Source organism: Hibiscus syriacus, unplaced genomic scaffold, assembly GCF_006381635.1.
Source record: "Hibiscus syriacus cultivar Baekdansim isolate YM2019G1 unplaced genomic scaffold, ASM638163v2 tig00110429_pilon, whole genome shotgun sequence".
Classification (NCBI taxonomy): domain Eukaryota; kingdom Viridiplantae; phylum Streptophyta; class Magnoliopsida; order Malvales; family Malvaceae; genus Hibiscus; species Hibiscus syriacus.
In genome coordinates, this window is record NW_024062733.1 from 2,327,796 (window position 1) to 2,342,596 (window position 14,801).

Below are 14,801 nucleotides of genomic sequence, written 5' to 3' on the forward strand. Positions count from 1 at the left end.
ATATTATATATGAATATAAGAGATTAAGTGAATGAACATAGATGATATGGATGATTATATAAGAATAAGATATGATATATATCTTTATGAGAAACCATGCAAGTGATATGAACTATGTGAAATATGATACAAAGTGATGTGATTATATGGTCCCAAGAGATAAGAGACAGGTGAAAGTGAACTATGTGATTATATGAATATGTGACATGATATATATTATTAATGCCCATGTTATGTGTAAAGAGAATTAGAGGTATACTTGGCTTGCCAAGAGTTGAGGGTCTACGTGGTCTTTCAGGACATATATGTATCCTTTGGAACATTTATAGGGTCTGTTGAGACAGATTTGATCCACTGGAATTTGTATATGGTTCTTAAGGAGTGGTTCTTCAGGACAAATACAATACATAGGTCTTTCGGGACAAATCTCATAGCCCCTAGTGGGACCCCATACGAGCTGTGGTGATAGCATAGTGCACAACCTCCATAGACTCACATATCTACAGTTCTCAGAAATGTACATGGGCTAGACAAATATATAACAATAAATATATTACATGTGAAGAATATGCTTTTGTGATATATGTTGATATGTGTATTGCACGAATCATATGATGATATGTGTATTATTTGGTTACACGAAGCATATATTGGTTAAAAAGGTTAGGTTCAAGAGGATATGATCAACACATATAAATAATAATAATATGGATAGTGAAATAAGATTAATGAAGTAAATGATGAGTGTATGTTTCTGTGTATATTTGAGTATACGTAATGTGATATTGTTTTGTGTGATAGCATAGTATGATATGTTCATGCATGGTTAAGAAGTTAGAGTTTCTCTTATAAGTTTAATGCCTCACTAAGTCATAGACTTAGCGTGTGAGTGTTTCACACGTAGGTTCTGGAAAGAAAAGTGAGAAGCTAAGAAGAGCAAGAAAGGTCAGCATTTTCCTTACAAAGTTTCAGATCATAAAATATATTATTTAAATGTGTTTGTTTAATCTAAATATAGTTAGCATGTACTAATTGATTGAGTTGAATATGCTCTGATCGATCTTGGTTATTTTGGTCAATTTGTGTAAATAAACAACTTTTATTTTAATGAAAGTTTTAAATTTTCTTTGAATTTTGTCAAGAGTCAAAGTTTAAAAAGTTAATGTGACACCTCAGACTCGTATTCGGGCCGGATACGGGTTGAGAGTGTTACATTTAATGGTATCAGAGCTACGGTTTAGCCGATTCTTGGAATAAATTAAAGTCCAAAGTGTCATAAAATGTGTACATGCCAACACAGAGTGAAAATTTCTGATCTGATAGGGTAAGGAGTATGTTATCTTGCCATTAGAATAAGATTTGTATAATATAGTAGAAATTGATTATAGAAATTATCGAAGTAAATCGATAACTGGCAAATCTGATGGTGATAGCAATTCACCTACCCTGGCGAGGCAGGATGAAGAGCAGAAACCTCATAAAGTGTCTTATAAGATTAAAGGTTGATTTTAGAAATTGAAATCATATTTGAATAGTGATAAAAGGTTCTCACTGTTTCGAATTGAAAAAGTGATATGGAGAAGTTTTGTTATAAAGTGAATAAGATAGAATATGGTGAGCAAGTGTCACCATAAGAAAGTTAAAAAGATCAAATGACGTGGTGAGTACTTATAGAAGAGCTCAAAAATAAGTGCATCAGTGACAAGCGTATAAGATATAGAAAGCCAGAGTTTATGAGTTGAAATAAAGAATAGTGTTGTACATAAGCAAAAGTGTGGATATGATAAGAGATTGCATTTTAGAAGGAAAAAGTTAGCGTTGGCTAACAAGAATATGTGATGGGAATATACTGAAAGTATAAGATTATAAGATATTGTCAGGATATGATAACCAAATATGAAATGGATATGTATACAGTTATATATTTGGATCATGGTAATGTGATATAGTAAAGGAAATAAGGATTTTTATATTTGAGTAAAGCTAAGGATTGATAAGAAGAGTTTGAGAATGTGTATATCGATGATCAATTTATAAGACAAACGAAGTCATAATGTTGAGTTTGAACACTGGAATTTACAGGATGTATGAGAATAGAGGTGAAATTGATAAGTATAATCGATACGAAAAGAGTATGAGAGTTTGAAGAAAAGATATGATATATGTTACAAGGATATTTTGATTTATAACGGAGTAAAGGGATAAGGAAATTAAATGGAAAAAATGATGAAAAGGATTGAGTTTAAAGGATCAGATACGATAAAGGTTATATTGAAGTGTCGATGATAATTTTGAGATAGAAGTAAGAAAACTGTGCAAGATGATGTGAAAAGATTCTTTAAAGTGTATGTTAAATCATAATTAAAGAAGATTTAAAGTCGTGTTCTTGATTAAATGATGATGGAAAAAAAGTTTCGTTATGGTTATAAGGTAATTAGAGATGGATGTTACTGCCTACGTGATGAGTGACATTATATGGAATTTTAGAAAGGTCAGAGGAAAATGTAGCATCGAAGGAGAGAAAAGACATGAATGGATTCAGGTTACTGGTTACTGTGTATATAATAAGTGACAGTAAATAAATGTATAAAGGAAAAATGAAGTTAAAGAATTAAAGGAATGAAAAGTTAAGTACAAGAGGCAACATGAGAACATAAGAAGATATGTTCTTATGGATATGTTCAGTGAAAATTCGAGGATGAATTTTCTTTAAAGGAGGGGAGATTTGTAACATCCCGAAATCCGGGTCAGTGACTAAAATGAGAATTTTTGAAATTTAGTGATAAAAGTAAAATAGTTAAATAGTTTAATGACTTATTGGAAATATATTTGAAGGTTGTTTGGTAATTATTGAATGAATTAAAGGTCAAATTTGTCATTTGATAAAAAAAAGATATTTTTCCCCTTTTATAAGAATGAATCACGTGGGGGAAAAGAAAGAGTTATCTGGAAACTCTCTTCTACTTCTTCTTCTTTCTCCTGTATCTCCAAGCTCAAAGGTAAGTTTCTAATTTCTTGATTTTTTATTGATTTAAAGGTTGGGTTATGATCACTAGATGATAATTAAGCTTAAGGAAAGCTTAATTTGTTCTTAAACAACAAGATGAAAGATATAAAAGAGATTAAAGATTTTGAGTTCTTGAATGAAATCTTGGAATAGAGTTCATTACTCCTATTGGAAGACAAATTTGACTTGTCATCAACTTAATTAAGGGATATGAAGTGATGGAATTGAATTTAGAACAAGTAGAAAATTTAGTATGATTCTTGGATTTTATATGGAAGATAGAATTTTTAGTTTAAAGAAGTGATTATGGAGTAGAAATGAGTTTAAGTATGTATATGAAAGTTAGGAATATTAAAGGAGGTGAAAGATGAAGAGTTAAGCTGAAAGAGAGTGAATTCGTGCTTAAAATGTAAATTCTGGGTTGTGTGCATCGATACATCTTGAATGTTTATCGAAGCACTCTCAAATATTGAACATCGAATGTCAATAGTGCATCGATTCATAAGGAGTGCATCGATGCACCCGTTTAAAATACAAACATCGAATGGGAATTGTGTACCGATACACAGGTAGTGCATCAATGCACCCGTTAAGGAATTCATCGATACACTGTAGAGTGCATCGATGCATGCCTTCATTAAAAGATGAAATTAGCTTTTCCCTTAGTCTAAGAAGTGATATATTATAGTATATCGATTAGATGCTGATAGTATAAATATATGATTGTGTAGATATCGATCGAGAGAAAGTTCCGGAATGATTGAAAGATTATAATTAATCCAGAAGAGAAAGAAAGCCAAATGAGTAATTGATAGCAAGTGAGGCCAATGTGAGTGCATATTAGATCGTATATGATATAAAATAGAAATAAGACTTGCGACAAGTCTATTTCCTATAGTGTTATGCAAAAATTCATGAACATTAACAGGTGTTTGTTATGACTTATATGTTGTTGTAGGTATGATATGACTTGTATGAATATATGTTTATATAATGAATAATATGCATATATTATATATGAATATAAGAGATTAAGTGAATGAACATAGATGATATGCATGATTATATAAGAATAAGATATGATATATATGTTTATGAGAAACCATGCAAGTGATATGAACTATGTGATATGAATATGTGAAATATGATACAAAGTCACGTGATTATATGGTCCCAAGAGACAAGAGACAGGTGCAAGTGAACCATGTGATTATATGAATATGTGTCATGATATATATTGTTAATGCCCATGTTATGTGTAAAGAGAATTAGAGGTATAGTTGGCTTGCCAAGAGTTGAGGGTCTACGTGGTCTTTCAGGACATATATGTATCCTTTGGAACATTTACAGGGTCTGTTGAGACAGATTTGATCCACTGGAATTTGTATATGGTTCTTAAGGAGTGGTCATTCGGGAAAAATACAATACATAGGTCTTTCGGGACAAATCTCATAGCCCCTAGTGGGACCCCATACGAGCTGTGGTGAAAGCATAGTGCACAACCTCCATAGACTCACATATCTACAGTTCTCATAAATGTACATGGGCTAGACAAAGATATAACAATAAATATATTACATGTGAAGAATATGCTTTTGTGATATATGTTGATATGTGTATTGCACGAATCATATGATGATATGTGTATTATTTGGTTACACAAAGCATATGTTGGTTAAAAAGGTTAGGTTCAAGATGATATGATCAACACATATAAATGATAATAATATGGATAGTGAAATAAGATTAATGAAGTAAATGATGAGTGTATGTTTCTGTGTATATTTGATTATACGTAATGTGATATTGTTTTGTGTCATAGCATAGTATGATATGTTCATGCATGGTTAAGAAGTTAGAGTTTCTCTTATAAGTTTAATGCCTCACTAAGTCATAGACTTAGCGTGTGAGTGTTTCACACGTAGGTTCTGGAAAGCAAAGTGAGAAGCTAAGAAGAGCAAGACAGGTAAGCATTTTCTTTACAAAGTTTCAGATCAGAAAATAGATGATTTAAATGTGTTTGGTTAATCTGAATAGAGTTGGCATGTACTAATTGATTGAGTTGAATATGCTCTGATCGATCTTGGTTATTTTGGTCAATTTGTGTAAATAAACAGCTTTTATTTTAATGAAAGTTTTAAATTTTCTTTGAAATTTGTCAAGAGTCAAAGTTTGAAAAGTCAATGTGACACCTCAGACTCGTATTCGGGTCGGATACGGTTTGAGGGTGTTACAGGATAAATCACCTACTGAGGCGTTTGCTATCTTGGATATCTTGGATAAATCACCTCAGACTCGTATTGGGAGTGGAAGGAAAGCACCGGGAACATTTGAGTTAGATACCAAGGATTCGGTGTCCGCTCAACTCTCAGCTATCACTAATATGCTGAAAAATTTACAACGTTCCACTCATGTAAAGGAAGTGAAAGCAACTAGCTTGGCATGTCTGTTATGCCAAGGAAATGATCACGAGAGTGAATGCTGACCAACCATGAGTCCATCAACTTTGTAGGTAATTTCAATTGAGGCAATAATAATCCTTATTCTAACACTTATAATGCAGAATGGCTTCAACATCCCAATTTTTCATGGGGAAATCAAGGAGCCCAAAATACTAGTCAATCCACTCGGCAACATAATCATAATCAACCTCAAGGTTACCAAAATGTTATGCCATGGAATAATACCAACAAAGGAGCTTTATCTTCAGCGAGCATTAGTTCATTGGAAGCTACAATTCAAGAGTTCATATATACTACGAAGACAATGCTGCAAGACACATCTACTTCAATTAAGAATCAAGGAGATTTACTTCATAGTTAAGGCGCTTTACTTCAAATCCATAGCTCGTCTTTGAGAGCTTTAGAAGGTCAAGTTGGTCATATTACTACGACATTGCAAGAGCATCAGCAAGGATGTTTTCCAAGTGACACTGAAGTCACTAAAACACATGGAAAAGAGCATTGTAATATGTTAACTCTTAGGAGTGGAACACAAATTAAACAATAATTCAAGGTTAATGGGACACAACATGATGACTCTACTTCCACTACTGACATGGGTGAAGCTGAATTAAATGATGATATCATTTCTGAGAAGAACAAGGAGGGGGTTCTACTAATGATCATAAGAAGGCACAAAATTCTGATGCCAAGGTAAAAATAATTCTTATTCCTGTAGTTAAGGGAACTAGACCCCCACCACCCTTCCCTCAAAGATTAAAGAAGCATAATGATGAAGTTCAATTCAAGAAGTTTGTAGACATTCATGATAAGCTCCATATTAATGTACCTATATTGGAAGCTATTGAACATATGCTAACGTATGCCAAATTTCTCAAGGAAATCTGTACCAAGAAAAGGAAAGTAGAGACTTATGAGACAGTTGCTACGATAATAGAATTTTGTTCTTCATTGAGTAAGTTGCTACCAAAGCAAAATGATCTGGCCAACTTCATTATTACTTGTTCTATAGGAGCTAATTTCGTTGGAAAGGCACTATGTGATCTTGGTTCAAGTGTAAACTTAATGTCGAAATCTATATTCTTGAAGCTTGGCATAGGAGATGCAAGACCCATATCGGTTATTTTACAACTTACCGACAAATCGCATGTTAAACCTTATTTTTGGACTGTGAAGTTAATGCCAAGGCACCCATTATTCAGTCGACTTCTTAATTCTGGACTGTGAAATTAATGCCAAGGCACCCATTATTCTGGGAAGACCTTTCCTAGCCACTAGTCATATTTTGATAGACTGTGAAAATGGTGAACTCACCATGAGAGTGGTTGATCAGTGTGTGACTGTCAATGTGTTTTGAACTCTCAAGTATATTGATGAAACTGAAGAATCCAAGGCATTTCTGAATTAAAATCAGTAATTGAATAAGAAACTGAACAACTTTGCCATAATAATTTTATTCAACTAACAGAAAAGGACTACGGGATGGATGATGAAAGCTTAGTGGAGCACGACAATTTCCTAATTTTGGAGGAGCAATCTAGCTTGCTAGAAGTTAGATTAGGTACGAATTTTGAACCTTTTAATTTTGATGAATTTATTCTTCCTAAGCCATCATTATTGCATGCACATACTATAAAGCTTATGACTTTGCAAGGATATCTTAAATATGTTTACTTGGGTAGCGATAAAACTTTACCAGTGATTATTTCCTCTAGCCTTACTGCTAACCAAGAGTAAAGTTTGTTAAGTATTTTGATACAACATAAGAAAGCGATTGGTAGGACTATGACTGACTTGAAAGGAATTAGTCCTACGATTTGCATGCACAAGATTCTGCTTGAAGATTTCCATGACAATTTGATAGAACCAAAAATAAGACTCAATCCTGTTATAAAGAAAGTGGTAATGAAAGAAATTCTGAAATGGCTTGATGCTCGAGTGATTTACCCTATATCAAATAGCTCATGGGTGAGCCATGTACAATGTGTTCTGAAGAAAGGAGACACGATGGTGATTACCAATGAGGATAATGAGCTATTACACACTCGCACTGTTACTGGATAGAGGATATGAGGATATGCATGGATTATCATAAACTCAACAAAGCTACAAAGAAAAATCATTTTCCTTTACCTTACATTGACCAAATATTGGATCGATTGGCTGGTAAAGCATTCTATTGCTTTTTGGATGGGTACTTGGGGTATAATCAAATTGCCATCGCACCAGAGTACTAGGAAAAGACTACATTTACTTTTCCCTATGACACTTTTTCCTTTAGGAGGATGCCTTTTGGACTTTGTAATGCCCTGATAACATTTCAGCGCTGTATGCAAGCCATTTTTTAGACACGGTTGAGGATTTTCTGGAGATATTCATGGACGATTTTTCTATCTTTGGAGATGATTTTGATCGATGCCTCAACAATTTGGTAAAAGTTCTCAAAAGATGCGAGGAGGCTGATTTGGTATTGAATTGGGAAAAATGTCACTTAATGGTGACTAAAGGCATTTTGTTAGGCCACAAAATATCTCATAAGGATATTGAAGTTGAAAAAGCAAAAATTGAAGTAATTGAAAATTTTCTACCACCAACTTCAGTCAAAGGTATTAGGAGTTTTTTTGGATATACTAGATTTTATAGAAGATTTATCAAAGACTTCTCCAATATTTCTAAGCCCTTATGCACATTACTTCAACAAAACCAGCCCTTTGTGTTTGACTAGTTATGCCTCGGCGTATTTACTAAGCTTAAACAACGATTGATCTAGGCACCTATTATAGTTCATTTCGATTAGACATCACCATTTGAGTTGGTGTGTGATGCAAGAGATTATGTCGTAGGATCTGTTTTGGGACAACGCCGAGGTAAACCTTTTCATGTTATATATTACTCTAGCTGCACATTGAATGAAGCACAATTGAACTACACTACCACTGAGAAAGAATTACTTGCCTTGGTATTTGCGTTTGATAAATTTAGACCATACCTAATAGGCACTAAAGTTAATGTTCACACTGATCATTATGCTATAAAATATTTAGTGAACAAAAAGGATGCAAAGCCTAGACTTATTAGGTGGATCTTACTTTTGCAAGAATTTAACTTAGAGGTTTAGATAGAAAAGGTACTGAAAACCAAGTTGTTGATCATTTATCTAGGCTAGAGTACAATTTTGAATTCCATGACAATGTAGATATTCAAGAGGAATTTCCTGATGAGAAAATTTTATATGGCACGACAATCCCGTGGTACGCTGACCTTGTTAATTTTCTTGTTAGTGGAATACTGCCTTTTGATTTGGACAGCCAGGGTAAAAAAAAGTTCAAGCACGATGTAAGCTATTATTTTTGGGACGATCCATATTTGTTTAAGCATTGTGATGATCAGCTCATTAGACGATGGGTACCTGAAGAAGAACAACACGATATTCTATACCATTGTTATTAAGCGCCAAGTGGAGGCAATTTTTGGAAGCAATGACAGCTACTAAGGTCCTGCAATCAGGATTTTTCTGGCCAACTCTATTCAGAGATGCTCAGGCATTTTACAAATCTTGTGATTGATACCAGCGTACTAGAAACATATCAAGGCGATATGAAATGCCACTACAAAAATATTTTGGAAATTGAGTTGTTTGATGTGTGGGGCATCGATTACATGGTACCATTCCCATCTTCGGCATGAGATCTATATATCTTGCTTGCTGTGGATTATGTATCAAAATGGGTAGAAGCAATAGAAACATCAAGGAATGACTCTAAAACAATGCTCAATTTTTTGCACAAGCATATATTCACTCGATTTGGAGTACCTCGTGCTATCATTAGTGATGAAGGAACCCATTTCGATAACAAGTTGATTGCCAAGGCATTAAAGAGATATGGTGTTCGACATAAGATTGCCACGCCATATCATCCGCAGACAAATGGCCAAGCAGAGATATCCAATCGAGAGATCAAGCAGATTTTAGAAAAAATGGTGAACCCAAGGAGGAAGGATTGGTCGCCAAAGTTAAATGAAACACTTTGGGCGTGTAGAACAACATTTAAAACTCCTTTGGGCATGTCACCATTCAAGTTGGTGTGTGGGAAGACTTGTCATCTCCCGGTTGAACTTGAACATAAGGCGTACTGGATCATTAAGTAATTGAATTTTGATTCTCAATTAGCTGGGTGCAGAGATTACTGGAACTTAATGAAATAGAAGGGTTTAGAGCACAAGCATATGAGAATGCAAGAATATACAAGGAGAAAACCAAGAAGTGGCACGACAAAAAACTGATACCACAACATTTTTCATATTGGCCAGCAAGTATTGCTTTATAATTCCAGACTCAAACTTTTTCTGGGAAGCTTAAATCTCAAAGGCCAGGGCAATTTGAGGTGCATTATGTATATCCCCATGGAGCCATTGACATCAAGAATATAGACGTTGGGACAATCTTCAAACTCAATGGCAAGCATCTGAAAGCTTATAATGGAGTTCCACCACTGCACAATAAGGCAGTGTTGTATCTACACGATGCTGAAGTGTGCCCAGTTGAGAACCAAATTTCGATTCCACGATATTGAATTCCATTGATTTTACATAAATAATAATTTTATTTTTCCTTTATTTTTAATTTTATTTTATTTTTTAGATAATTATGATTTGTTTTGTAGGGGACCCATAGTATTGCAACTGTGTAAGGAGCAGTTACCAAAAAGAGGAAAGGATAAAGAAATTAAAAGGGGAAAATATTTTTTTTGATTTATTCATTTTTCTTTTCTTTTATTTCTTATTTTAACTTTTCTCTCTCCACTGTTTTGTCCCATCACTATTACTTTTACAGTTTACTTTTTTCTTTACCCACCTACCCATTTACCCCCATCCACTCATTTCTTTCAACTGTCCTCTGAATCATTTAATTTTTGAACTTTTTTTTTATCTTTCCTCACTTCTTCTTCCTTCATTTTCCCCCATAATCAAAATTTATCAAGCTTTCCAAGCAAAAAAAGCTGACTCCTTTTTTACTTTTCTTTCTTCGTAACACTGGAAAAAAATTATGCGTACGAGACCCACCGAAGCCGAAGCTCCCATTCTTCAGCAGTTCGAGAATGACAAAGCCAAAGCAAGGTTTCAAAATTTCAAAAATAGGAAGCTTATCTTTGAGTCGGGGTTCATTTTTACTGATGAAGTGGATGGAGAATTTGGACCTGACGTAATGGACATAGTTGCTCCACACAAATGGAAAACGTTTGCAAGACATCCTGGTTCAGTGAATGTCTCACTGGTGAAAGAGTTTTATGCTAACATTTCCAAACCAAATCAATATGTTATCTTTGTACGAGGTAAGTATATTCGGTTACACCAACTGCTATTAATTGATACTTTTATTTACAAGGTCTTGAAGACTAACATGCCAAGTTCAAAAATGACATTGAAAGTGCCACCTATGATGGAGTTTTGGAGGACTTATGCTTTGCAAATGCCTCATGGAATGATCATCAAACCAGCCACTATTCGGTTAACCATGAATATCTCCAACCGTGTGCCAAACTGTGGAACCATTTTTTGAAGCACAAGCTAATGCCTACATTCCACAATACAATGACATCTCTTTCTCATTTAATTCTTTTAAATTCGAACATGGAAACTCGTCCTATTGATGTGGGTCGGATCATTGTTCAACAAGTGCATGAGTGTTTAGGAAAAAAAGACGAGTGCTTTAGTTTTTCCAAATCTGATTACTGCATTATGTCGAAAGAAAAAGGTAAGTGAAAATTCCTTTGATGAGATTTTATTTGGAGTTTCAGGCATTACTTGGGATATATTGCCATTATTGTTGGGACTTGACAACCCAAAATCTAAGGCCCTTGCTCAAGAGAAGTATGCAGATGATGCACAATTTAATGTCGAGGCAAGGATGCTTGCTCTATAAGAAGGAGTTATGCAAACTCAGGCACATTTACATGCTTTACACAGTGATATTCGAAATTTCTTTGGTTATGTCAAACAGAGAGATGCTGTGGTGGAAACGATGTTTCAAGAAATCCTTCCCCACGTCCAAAAGAATTTTCCAGGCTTTTCAGATGAAATTCTACTGGCATTCAATATCGAGGCATCTACCAACTCCTTATCCTCAACGTTCCGAGACCCCTGACTCACTTGTTGTTCCTGCTAAAAAAAACCCAGTCCAATTCATGTACCTGACCCCTCTCTTACATAACGTAGTGGCCGACACACCAAAACCTCGACTGGACGCATCAATATAGCGCAATATCACTCTAGCTCTTCAGAGTCCAGCCCTGCACCACTGCGAAAGCGCACTAGACAAGGAGCTGCCAGCATCTCCAAGGTGACACCACTACACAAATCATGAGGTACCTCCACTTGCATCCATTTTCATTCATTTTTCATTTCATAACATGACATATAGTTTTTATTCAGTTTAGTTCTATTTAAGGATTGAGGATAATGTTTCCCTTAAGTTTGGGGGAGGTAGTGTTCTCGGTAGAACATATACATGATAGCATTAGCGTAACATTATGCCATGGCATCAGTAAGTAGTAGGACATTTAGATAAAATGTCTTGATGATACCCGATGATGATGAACTTGTTAGGCTGGAAATTGAATATAAATGACTATTGAGAATGATTGAACTGACTCTAGGGCTTGAGGCTTTGTGAATTATGTTTACACAAGTTGTATTATACTTAGGAAATTTAGAAAATTTTTATGAAGGAACTCTAGTTAGTTTTGGAATTGAAATTTAGTATTTTGCTTAAAAGTTCAATAAAAAATAACTCCCTTATACCTGAGACTGTGAATAAATGCTTAGGCATAGCTGTAGAGGCTTTGACGTGGCATTGCCTGGAACTCTTTTTAATAAATGGCAGCCACACACATATGAGTGAATGAAAGTAGTCACGGGATGACTCTACTTAACTAGCTTAGGGGTGGAAGGTATGCTCCCTCTCACCTAGTGTGTAGAAGAGTAAGTGTGATGAGCTGACTCCGTTCGTAGCATCAATTGAAAAAAAAAGTAAAAAGGGAGTAAAAATGTGCTTAATGAATAAGTAAATGCCTTGGCAAAAACTAGGGGACTTGATTAGAAATTGTTTAAATTTGTTAAGTATAGATTGGATACAATCACGCACACACACTACCACAAAGAATCTTGACCTAGGGAAAAGTACTTGAATTCTTGATATGTCTAGCATGTTGAAGCCAATTTTTCTGAGGGTTGAAATTCAATTTTTATCCTGTTGTCCTATTGTTGAAAATTGCAACGACATTCTACTTGTGTTAATGGCTATCCATTGCTTGAGGATAAACAATAACTTAAGTTTGGGGGTGTGATAACTTCCTTAAAAAACTACTTTTAAGGCATTTTTCATTTAAGTTATTGTCTGTTTAAAAGCTCATTTTAGGATCATGTAGTTGCATATAGTTACATTTGTTGTGGTATTGCTATTTTATCTTTTAAGGATGTTATATGAGAGAAATGTGTAGATTGCTTGTGATGTGTAGGAAATACCAAGCAAAAGGTCGTACTGGGAAGGAATGTCATGACATCACATGTTGCTGAAGCAGATTGAAATGCCTTGGCATTTCTGGCGTAGAAACAGACAAAAATATATTTTTGTAAAAGGACAGCTGGCAATGCACGTGAATGATGGATGTAATTGCCTGCTGGGTATTTACAACCATCATTATTACCCTTAGATATTTTTATTATATATTACACCTCACTAGAGAGAGGGAAAAAGAGGAGGATTTTCTGTAACACTTTTTTATCTTTTTCACCGTAACCCTTTCTTATTCATTGAGTGGTGTTCCTCCATTGATAAGCTCCAAGGAGTTACGAGCTAGACATCCGAGAGGAGCTAGTGAGCTAAGGCGAGTCTTAGTGGTTAAGGAGAGCTCCGGTGGCGCGCGTCGAAGGCTTCTTCTCCCTTTCCTTTTTGCTCCTATTTTTCTATTTAATGTTGGGTTGTTTGGAACAAAAATATTTTATAGCTTGTATCGTGGATGATTCGAACCCCACCATGAACTAACTTTATTTAGTGGGGTTGTTTTATAGATGTTTAACTTTATTTTAATGGTAGATTGATATTTATCTTTTATATTCACTTGTTTTGCTTATGAATGCTTTATCATCTAAGCTTGTAGGAGGCATGAGAGTGTCCATTTCTTAGATTAAGGCTAGGTGTTCGAGAGAAACTTAGCTAAAAATACTTGTAGTAATTGAGAGAAACAAAAGAAAAATCCACATACACAATGGGCTATAGTATTTTCTTAAGCTTTGAATCGGCCTAGTAATACTATATCCTAATCTCTTAGTACTTTAGAGAGATTAAGATAAGATTTCAATGGCTAAAAAGGGTAGTTTTTATCAATAGTGTAGGATTCCATAGTTGAGACTAAGAGGAGATGCCTCGACATTCTATTATGTTAGGTTTCTTTGAGTAGAGATAGCAGGAGCATTCTCAGCAAACACTGTAGAGCAAGTGAAGTTTAGATAGATTAAATATGCCCGAGAAATAAGTTATAGCATCCTTAAATCAATCCCTACCATTCACTTCAGTGAAATCTTGTCGTTTGAGGATTATCAACTTATCATTTATTTGATATTTTTACTGTTTTTCATTGCCTCGACATTTCAATCATTTTCACCATTAAAATATGTTTTTGCCACAACATTTCTATTTGCTACTCCATCAAAATATCAATCCATATCAAACACATACACTTTGCATTACTGTGAAATTTTATTAGTATATATAAACACTAACTATACTTAGATAGAGTAGTGTTTTTCTTTGGTTAAACTTTTGTAATTTCAACCAATCCCTGTGGAGACGATACTCACTCATCACTTTATTACTTGAGAGATTGTGTATACTTGCGCATTATTTTTGTACAATTTTATAGTACTCTCAACACACAACAAAAATCAAGCATCCCCTTTTAATTCTAAGGTAAGGGTAACAATCTACATCATTCAAGCTTTCTTTCAAACCCATTTTTATAAGATTTTTTTAGTTAGTCAAAAATGAGTTTAGTGGATGTTTAAGGAATCTTGGGTTCTAGCATGTTTTATGGGTTGTGAAATGTAAGAAAATGTTTTTAGCTTCTTCCTAAGGTTTAAAATGAGTTGACAACTCATTAAACTTCTTTTTGATTATTACAAGAGCAAAGGGAAAGCTCAAAGGCTAGGGGCAAGGAGATGTTAGTCCTTGGGTGATTTAAGGACATTTTTCAATCACCTATCATCAAGGTAACACAATTCTAACTTATCCATACTAGATGTAGTTCATTAAATGTGCATGAATGGTATGTTTT